The sequence below is a fragment of the Mesoplodon mirus genome (genome assembly GCF_964341445.2).
Source record: "Mesoplodon mirus genome assembly, chromosome: 1".
NCBI classification, from domain to species: domain Eukaryota; kingdom Metazoa; phylum Chordata; class Mammalia; order Artiodactyla; family Ziphiidae; genus Mesoplodon; species Mesoplodon mirus.
The window spans coordinates 219,491,726-219,502,212 of NC_138976.1; the positions used below are offsets into that span (position 1 = coordinate 219,491,726).

General features: G+C 39.7%; 1 pseudogene across 1 annotated transcript; it reads left to right on the top strand.

Annotated features, from left to right (window-relative positions):
- The first annotated feature begins 8,946 nt into the window (after positions 1-8,946).
- LOC309807304 (tyrosine--tRNA ligase, mitochondrial-like) lies at positions 8,947-9,716 on the top strand (annotated as a pseudogene). The gene has a single exon. The product of its transcript is annotated as a tyrosine--tRNA ligase, mitochondrial-like (transcript).
- Positions 9,717-10,487: the final 771 nt, after the last annotated feature.

Genomic DNA, 10,487 nt, shown 5'->3' on the forward strand with positions numbered 1-10,487 from the left:
TATTTCCTGGTGGGGTGAATTTTGTGAAATTATTATGGTTACTGATGGTTGCATGCCTCTCCTTTCATCTTGCTACCTTCAAGGACAGCCAACCTTATCGAGGAGGAGTAGTAAAAATGGAAATTTACTTTTATTACTATCAACTAATATTTACAGAGAGCCTACTAGTACATGCCATCTTGTGCATTGTTTCATTTATCTTCACAACGCCCTTGTGAGGCAGGGACTATTATCTCTTTCCTCTGCCTTATGAATGAGTAAACAGCTCGGACATGGTAAATAATTCACTCCAAAGAAAGCATTAGAACTTCAATATGAACTAAAAGCTAACTACTAAACCTTATGTGACTCTTCAGCAGCCCTTACTGACCATTTTTTATTCACTTAACTGGCATTTATTAAATTAGGTATTGTAGAGAAAGTGACATAGTCCTAGTTAATTACACAGACTTTAGAGTCAGAGAAGGCTAAAATTCCAGCTTTGTCATTTACAAGCTGTTTAGCCTTGAGGAAGTTACTTATCTTCTCTAAGCATTAACTACCTCATCTATAAAATGAGGATTAAAAAGATGCCTAATTCAGAGGACTGTTGATAATTAAAGAAAATACTGCAGACAAAATACTTAGTTCAGTGCCCAGCTCATAGTAAATATTCAGGAAATGGCAACTTCTCTAATTGTGATAAATACGCCATGGCCTCTGCCCTCAAGGACCATAGATTTAAAGAGGGAAGGTTAGATGTATATCAAATGACTGTAATAAATAATTGAAAAAGGCATTGTGAGAGTTGAGAGTAAAGAGTCATAAATTCAGTCTAGTGAGATCATGGGTATCATTGTGAAGGAGGACACTTTTTATTAGCGCCTTGAGGAATTGGCTTCTGTAGATTCAGTGACAGGGCACCCCAAGGAGAGGCATGAGCAAAGCTGGAGCAGGAAAATACTACGCTTGGTTGATAAACAAAGAGAACTGAGATTGACTCAAACATAAGCTCTATGCAGGAATGCAGTGGAGACCAGACTATATATTAGAGACTTGAATGTACACCTAAGGAATCGTTTCTTTACTTAGAGGATAATAAAGAACCTTTGAAGATTTTTAAGAGAGGAGTCATAGGAATGAGATTGAACTATTAAGATGTAAATGTAAAATGTTGGGAAAAAGGAAAAGGAAAAATACAACAATTTTGTGGGCCAATTAAAGAGAATGTATGGAAGTCAAATTGAGGAGTAAGAGTGCTTGAGCAAAGCAGAGCAGTGGGAAGGTAATGCAGAGGAAGGGACTATCTCTGAGGGTGATAGACACATAAAATAGACAGGAGTTGGCAAATATTAGGCAAAAGAGACAAGGAAGAAGAAAGAATAAAAGATGACTGAAATTTCAAGTCTGAGTTGTGAGGACAGTAGAGGAATTTTCAAAAGACAGCAATCAGAAACAAAGACCAGCTTTGCAGAGCACATGATGAGCTCTCTTGACATACTGCATTTGAAACCAGACGGCTATGTAGACGGTGCTAAAAGAACAATCAGAACCGTGACTGCAACTTTAAGTAAAGACTAAATCATGGGGTAACTGATTTGAATCATCACAAGGCAGAGAAGTGAAGTATCCTTTGCTGAATGAAAACGCTGAGGTAGAAAGAGGCAAGAACCAGGAACAAAATTGCTTGCAGGAAGGGGAAAAGAGTCACAGAAAAGACAGGGAGAAAAACCAGAATGTTAAAGCATCACAAACCCACATAAGAAGTTAAAAGGAAAATGGAAGGTCATCACAGCAAAATGGTACAGAGCAATCAATGATAAAAATTAGTAAGACCAATATTAACACTGAAAATAAGAATTCATTGGTACATTCACTTTGCAAATACTTTCACAGTTTCTCATGATATTAAACACAGGGATACTATATGAACCAGCAATTCTACCCCTAGGTATCTACCCAGAGAGAAATGAAGACATATGTCCACACAAAGACTTGCACACAAATGTTCTTAGTAGCATTATTCATGATAGGCAAAAACGGAACAACCCAAATGTGTCCATCAACTTATTAATGGATAAACAAAATACAGTTTATCCATACAATGCAATATTATTTGGCAATAAAAAGGAATAAAACACAGGACTAGCTAAAACAAGGATGAACCTTGAAAACATTATGATAAATGAAAGAAGTTAGTCATGAAAGACTACATACTACATTATTCCATTTACATGAAATGTCCAGTATAGGCAAATCCATAGAAATAGAAAGTAGATTAATATTTGCCTAGGGATAGTGGAGATTGAGCAGAATGGGGAGGGACTGCTAATGGGTATAAGGTTTTTTTCCAGGGTTATAAAAATATTCTAAGGTTATATCTTGATGACTGGACAACTATGTAGATATACTTAAACCACTGAATTGTACACTTACGTTGGCTGAATTTTATAGTGTATAAATCAAATCCCAATAAGTCTGTTTTAAAAGGAAGAAGAATCCACTGGTTAAGTTTTAAAAAAGCTATTTCTGCAAAATGATAGAATTCAAAGGCATAAAAGCTTCCGATATGAATCACATTTATGAAGTTTATCAGTGAGGTATGGCCATAAGGTAAATCAAATGAAATCTTAAATCTGACTCTAAGATGATTCTGAGTGTCTCTGCAAATGAAATTCTGGCAATCCATTAATGTTCTCCCTGGAGGAGAGTAAAAAAGAAAGGTGCGGATGTGACTGCAATTGCTGAGACCTGATTTCAACTTATTTACATGACTTCAAGATAATAACCCATAGATTTTGGGGAAAAGGCTAAGACTTAGTTATGACAACTCAAGTCGCTGAGAACATCTTTCATCCCCAACAGACCCTTCATTAGACATCAACGGGTCCATAGTAAAGCCACTGAGAGGACAGCTGGCACGGTCTTTCTGTGGTGGTAACATCAAGGGCATCAACCAAAGGTTATATGTGCGGGATGCTGGAATATTATCGGATGTTATACAACTGATCAGCACCCTGGGGCATTTGGTTGGGTCTCGTGGTCTCAGCACTAAAAGTATTCAGTTATCACAAGACAGAAATGAATATGCCTGAGTACAAAAGGAATATTAATACCAATTGAATAACCTATGTATTCATATTAATGACTCAAAATTTTCAGGGAAATATTAAGATTAAACAAAATGTGACATTGTAATAAATGTATATACTCGAAGCAATAAAAATCCTAAATATTAACAAAATACCTCAAAGAAATAGTATAGGCTCTACTAGAGAAATAATTTCTCTTTCAAATACCATGTTTTCAGTTCTTAAAATATGGATGAGTGAATAAAAGGAGTAACTGATAAGTATTCTTATGGGTGAATAAATTAACAGATAACACATTCTTATTAAACTCCCTGACTCCAAACCACTTGGACTTATTAAAGAAACAAGTGGTTTAGGTTATTGTTTGCTTCAACACTGAATAGTGACCCAACCGATTAATGCCTGTGGAAAGCCTACTCTTAAGCAGCTTTTATAAAATGAATTAGTACTTCTGAAATTATAGAACATATACTTCAGCACCTCAGAAAACGTTTGATGGCTAATCAATGGTTAAATACCATTCTGTTTCCAATCTTCAGAGCTATCTCATTAATATAATGAAAGTGAGACACCACAGCTTCAGGGCCTACCTTCCCTGTGATTCTAAGATTAATGTGCAGAGCAGAGCCCTTCAGAACAAGAAGCACAGAGCAGGAACGTACTGCAATTTATCAGCTCAATGGATTGATAATGAATTCAATTCAACAGTTTTTTGAATGCCTACTATGTGCCAGACACAGGATTGTTCTAAAGGATATAGAGAAATGTAAATCATAAATACTCTATTCAATATAGTGAGTGGGTTAGATTTAAAAGATAAATTTAACTTTGAGTAATATAAATACTAAAAGAGGACTAAAATAAAATGTACATGTTTGAAAAATCAGGAAAGCTTTCAATCAGAAAATTATCTTTGACAGAAGATTAGAATAATACCATCTTTTAAGTATTTGTGTGACAAGCATATCACATCTATTTTCTCATTTAACCCTAGAAATAACACTCTGAGGTAGGTATGAAAATCTCCATTTTACAAATGAGAAAACCAAAGTTCCAAGACATTACTGAATTTCTCAAGTTCACGCGTGGTCAATAAATAGAATCTGAGTTCAAACCCAAATCAATCTAGTTCCCAAGGTTTAACCAGGTCGGTATAATGGCTTTAAAAACACAGAAAATTGAAACAAACAGAACTGTTGTCAAATTTCCTCAGACGTGGAGGATTAAAGTGCAAAGGTATATGAACCAAAGACCACAGGGATGTTGGTCGACTGTCAGTAATCCACACAAGCACAGCAGCAGAGAATATTAGAGTGCTCAAGGACGAAAGAGAGCTTTGAATGCCACTTTGGACCTTTTTGGTGAAAAATGCAAAACCACTGAAGACTTTTAAAAAGGGAGTAAAATCACCAGAACTCTTATTCTAAAAGATTGTCCAGATAACAGACTATAGAAAAGATTATATACTGAACAATAATATCCATAAAGAACACCCACTCCCCAATTAAAATTATTAGTGGTAATCAGAAGCAGATTGTTTATTGAAAATGTTGACTATGGGTAAAAAGAGGAAGTTTGGAAAGCATTTGATGTGAATGAGCATTTTATCGAGTGAAACTCTGAGAAATAAGAAGGTGTAAAGAAATATTTATAAAATTCTGCCAGACTTACCATTTTGTGGTGTTTATCCATACTGGACTCAGAAGAGCCAATAATTTCACTGTCCACAAAGATATTTTTCTCTCCAAGTGATGCTGTTTTCTCGAAGGACACAAACATTTTCTTTGAATAGCTTCAATGGACACTTTATAATATATTCATTGCAGATTTTAGATCTATTAAGCATATTTTTCTCATTTCATCTTCAGATCATTGTTCATAATCCATTATTTGTTGAAAACTTCCCAAACTAGGGATTGTGTTGAGTCCTGGGTACAGAAAGAAAAATAACAAAGGTTATACAGCATACCAAGGGACATAGACATGTAAACAAAGCACGACAATATGTTGTATTATGAGTGTATAATAGACACATATAAAAATCACTATATATCTCCATCAGGATCTCACTATAACCATTTCAAATATTTATAACAGAGAGAATGTAAGTAGCTGGTTACTCAGAAGAGGCAGGATCTGAGCAGCTAAAGAGTGAACAATAAGATAACCTAGAGATTTTCCAAAGCAGACAGCCTCGACCAATCACAGATGGGAGAAACAAGGAGAGGAAGTGATGGTAGTGGGTTGAATGGTAGCCCTCCCCCAAAATATGTCCACATCCTAATACCTGGAGCCAGTGAATATTATCTTATTTGGAAAAAAGGTCTTTGCAGATGTAATTAAAGATCCTGAAATGAGATTATCTTGAACTAATCAGGTGGACCCTAAATCCAAAAACATTTTCTTCCAAGAGACAACAGTAGAAGATGCAGAAAGAGAAGAGAAGACGACCACGTAAAGACAGAGGCATAGATTGGAGTCATGTTGCCATAAGCCAAGGAGCACCTGGAACCACCAGAAGCTGGAAGAGACAAGGAAGAATTCTCTTCAAGAACTGTTGGAAGGAGCTTATCCCTACTGAAACCTTAATTTCAGACTTCTGGCCACCAGAACTGGGAGAGAATGAACTTCTATTGTTGGGAATCACCAAATTTGTAGTAATTTGTTACAGCAGCCCCAGGAAACTAATACCATGTTGTTACCAGAGCTAGGGTTCCCCACTTGGAGCTGGAACAGAAGCAAGCATGTCCAGAGGGAGGAATTTCAGAAGGAACATACTCACTACTAGAAAAGTCACTCCATGAAGGGAGGGAAGGGAAGAGCCCACCCCCCATCTCCTGCCAGTGATGCCAGCCATAAGCTTCAGCTGCTTACAGGAGCTTGGAGAATGCAGCCTGGAAAAGCTAGTCCCCCACCACGCAGAGCAGAACCAGCAAGGACAAAGAATATTTCTAAGAGCCACAGTGTCAGCTCCCATAGTATGCTATGGGAGCACAATGGATAAGTAAAGCTTGTTATATCAAGACATTTTCAGAGAAGGTGAAGTTTAAGCTTAATCAAGATGAATGATTAGAAATTCATCAGGCAGTGGAGGAAAGGTAGTGAATGGGAAGAAAAAACACGTGCAAAATGAAGTTCAGAACCCTATGCAGTCTTCCCATCCTCCACTTTTGTCCTTCTGGTCCCCCATGTGGAAAACAAATATGGACTGGGTCTAATTGTTAGGGGCAGGCCATGTAATTAGTCTAGGGTCTAATCTGAAGACTTAGCCATTTTAGTTTCAGGACAGAGAGAAAACAGGAAATCCCACTGGGGAATCCAAGCTCGAGTCATACACTCCCAATCAGTTTTAACAGAGAGGGCTGGGTTAAGTCCTGTGGCAAGGCTGTGTTAGGTAATAGCTGATCCACAGTAGAACAGTATTTTGATTCCTATTTGGTTTTCCACCTTGTGTATATATCTTAAACTTTGTGTATAGGGAACCCCAGTGGAGATGAAGTGAGGAGTAAGATTTTCAATCCTCTGCCCTATTCCCCAAAAGCGAGGTTAGTTTTTAGTTCATTTGATCCATTCATATGTAAATGTTCATTACTCAGTTGACGTACGTTTCTAAAATTTAAAGTAAGTATGGGCGTGAGATAGAGGTTTGGAAATATTCAGATAGGAATTTAAAACAAGGCATTGGATGATACCATCTAGGTAGAAGGTAGATGAGAGCTTAGGGCAGGGCTCTAGGGAACCTCCCAGTGAGAGGCATATTGCTGTTGCTCTTGAGATATTACACCTGCAACTATGTGGGCCCTCTCCCCTTACCTCAGGCCTGAGCCACAGTTATTAATAGAAGCTTAATTTTAAACCATTAGATAACCCTTTACTGCAGTATCTATTCTACAGGGTACTGGAAGGGATTGGTCAGAAAATGACACTGCACAGCCATCGCAGCTCGGTAACCTCTTTTTTTAGTCACCAATTCTACCTGGATTTCAACAAGAGAGATGAAGAAAAAGGTGCAATTATCTCCCTTGATTTACACGTCCTGAAAATATAACTCAATCTTTAAAGCCTGCGCTCTCTTCTTTCTTGCTTATTTGATCCTTTAAATCCTGTTCAAACGAACATATAGTGATATTTTCTTATTCTAGCTCTCTTCTGAAGCGACCTTGAAAGGCTAAAGAAGATTTTACAGCACTTCTTTTCTTGGGGTCTTGGTAAAAGAGGATGAAAATGCTGACTTGTCAGCTAAACAGCATCGGATGGTTACAAATGAATGCAGCCCTTCTCAGGGGACAAGACTGTACCCAGGCAGAGGCTGGCAGCCCTACAGCACGGCACATAAATGAGTGATGCACTGCAGATAAAATGGGAATCAACCTGTGTTCTGGGCAGCAAGCCCGTTCAAGGAAGAAAGTGTGCTCTTTCCTGGAAGCACACCATCCTCCTTGTCTGCATTCCCCAAATGCCTTTCATTTCTTCAGGAAAATATCAAGTAAAAGACTGGCCTCAACGAAGAAGCCACTGTCCTACAGCGGGGGACTTGGACCTCTCCAAGCAGTTATCAAACTGCATTTTCTGAAGACAGAATCAGCTCCAACGATTTAGACATATTGGGAATGTTTGTTTCTTTACTGATTCATTTCAAAAGATGTTTATAAAACATCCCAAGTAAATCTGACTGAGAACATTTATGTCTATTTTCTAGCATTTAGAATGTTGATGGTAGCTTTAAAATCTGTAATTTTGTAATAACGAAGATCTTAAAGACAAAAAAGGTTTTAGAGCACTTTGAGTCTAGTGACGTAATCTATCCCTACCAGGAAATTTCCTTTATAGCATTCCAGGAGGTTATTTTCCTCTGCAGTGTTCCTGGAAAATTCTGCTTTGTCCAGGGACACGAAGCCTACCCACTGTAAGAGAGCTCATCTCTTTGATTCAAAGTTCTAACTAACAGAGTTCCCCCTGATAGGAAGCCAACATGTACATTACCTATCTTCCCCCATCCTGCCACTCTATTAAACCTACCTGCTCTTCCACAGGAGAGTTTTCACATATTTCAAGGCTGCTTCTGATTGGCTGCCACCAAAATAGTGGCGCCCATGTTGCGGTCCTTTTCCTCACGCAGGTGGTCTACAGCCCCAGGCCCTTCAGGAGTCTTGCCTCTGGGGCTGCGTGAGGCTCACTCCGGCGCTCAGGGGTGGCTGGCGGTGCAGGAGTCCGGGGGTCTGTTCAAGAAGTTCTCCCCCGGGCTTCCCCGGTGGCGCAGTGGTTGAGAGTCCGCCTGCCGATGCAGGGGACTCGGGTCCGTGCCCCGGTCCGGGAAGACGCCACATGCCGCGGAGCGGCTGGGCCCGTGAGCCATGGCCGCTGAGCCTGCGCGTCTGGAGCCTGTGCTCCGCAGCGGGAGAGGCCACAACAGTGAGAGGCCCGCGTACCGCAAAAGAAAAAAAAAAAAAGTTCTCCCCCAAAAGGGGTATGAAGATAGAATTGCCAGAGCTCTTCCACTGTGGCAAGGCGGGAAGCTTTCTCCCGACCATCTACTGTGGCCTCAACCCACGGCCGACTTGTTGCCTCTTGCGGGCCGTCTGCCGGCGCAGCTGCGCCCCTTTACCTTCAAAGCGATTGCGCAGGTGGGAGGGGCCATTGCGCCTGCGCAGAGGGCTCCAGCAGCTGATCAGCATTTCTTTGCTGATGGGCTGACCTGCGGCTTCACAGCGCAGTACTCTATGCCCTTCCGAGCAGCAGTGGGCGGACGCTTGCGCATGAGCATCCAGACTCGTCGGCACTAAAGCCCTGAGATCATGAGGTCGAACGAGTTTTTCTTAAACTGAATGCTCCAGGCCTATGAACGAGTTCTTCTTATACTGAATGCTCCAGGCCTATGAACGAGTTCTTCTTATACTGAATGCTCCAGGCCTATGACTTCTACTACCTGTTCCAGCGTTATGGCTGTTGATCCGGCTGGGTGGATCTGATGAGCTAAGCAATCTCATGTCCGGGTATGATTTCATCCACAAGATGACTGGAGAAGACGTATTTGGAATCACTGTTCCCCTAATTACAAGTGGATCAAAACCATGAAAGTCATCTGACAGTGCTGTTTGGCTACACAGAGTTAAGATACCTCCCTTTGAATTGTATCAGTTGTCAGGCAGCAAGATGATTCAATAGAAACTGTACCAAAAGCCCTTCACTTTTCCACCCCTTCCAGAGATTAATGACATAATGCAGCAGCATGTCACAGAGCCAGAAAATCGGCGTCCTCAGAAACGACTTGCTGCAGAAGTAACAAAGTTTGTTCGTGGACCAGAAGGGCTGGATTCTGTGAAAAAGTATACACAAGCCCTTTGCCATAGTAGCATAAATGCACTGGAGGTTACGTCTGATCAAGAGTTAAAAGAGTTGTTTAAAGAAACTTCATTTTCTGAAGTAGTTCTTAACCTTGCAACAAGTGTCCTAAATATAAGCTGCAAAACAAATACCGTTCCGCATGGTCCACGAGGGTACTGGCTAACAGAAGGTGGAGTTGGTATTAATCACAGACAAGCAACCTGAGAGTGCTAGTTGTTGGACCACATATACTTGAGAATGGACTTTCATTCTTAATAATGGAAAAGGAATTTCTACACTATAAACCGGCTTCAGCTATGATGAGAAACCCTGGTGGTTCAAACAAACATCCATCATTCATTCTCAAGATATAAGAAGGAACTTATACGTTCGCTTATGCTAATCAGAACAACAAAGAATGGAGTATACTCTAGGTTTCACACTGTAAGTAATTTCATTATTTATGTAAGCTGGTTTATACATAAGGTGTTTGTGTGATGATGAAATATTTTATTTCCTGATCTGCAAACACCAACGACCATGATTTCCTGGGTTAATCTTTTTTAAAAATTATACTTTATGAAAAAATTAAATTATGTCTTTTCTATCCTAAAAAAAACCCCAATGCTTCTCATTTTACAGAAGCACAGCATCCATACTTGCACATGTATTATGAAGGATATGCCTGCAGTGAAACTGACCAGTACAGCACCCTCACTACAATACTGCACTTGTGCAATAAATGTTAGCATCTCCTTGATAATAACCTCTGAAATTTGAGTAGCACGTGATAATTTCAAGGGGCTTTTTGACATACTCTCTTAATTAAAGGACTCCACAAAGTGAGGAGGAGGGTGTTATGATCTTCATTTCTCAGTTGAGGATATCTGTTCTTTCCACAAATACGTATTACATGTGTGACATGTGCCATACACTGTTCTAAGCGTTCAGATGGACACTGAGAAAGCAAGACATCTATTCAAGCTCATGCAGCTTCTAATGGGGAGATTCAGGACCCTACATGCAGATCTTCATATCAAATCTCATGGTCTTTCTATCACATAAGTTATCATGTCTCTTCAGAGGTGGGAG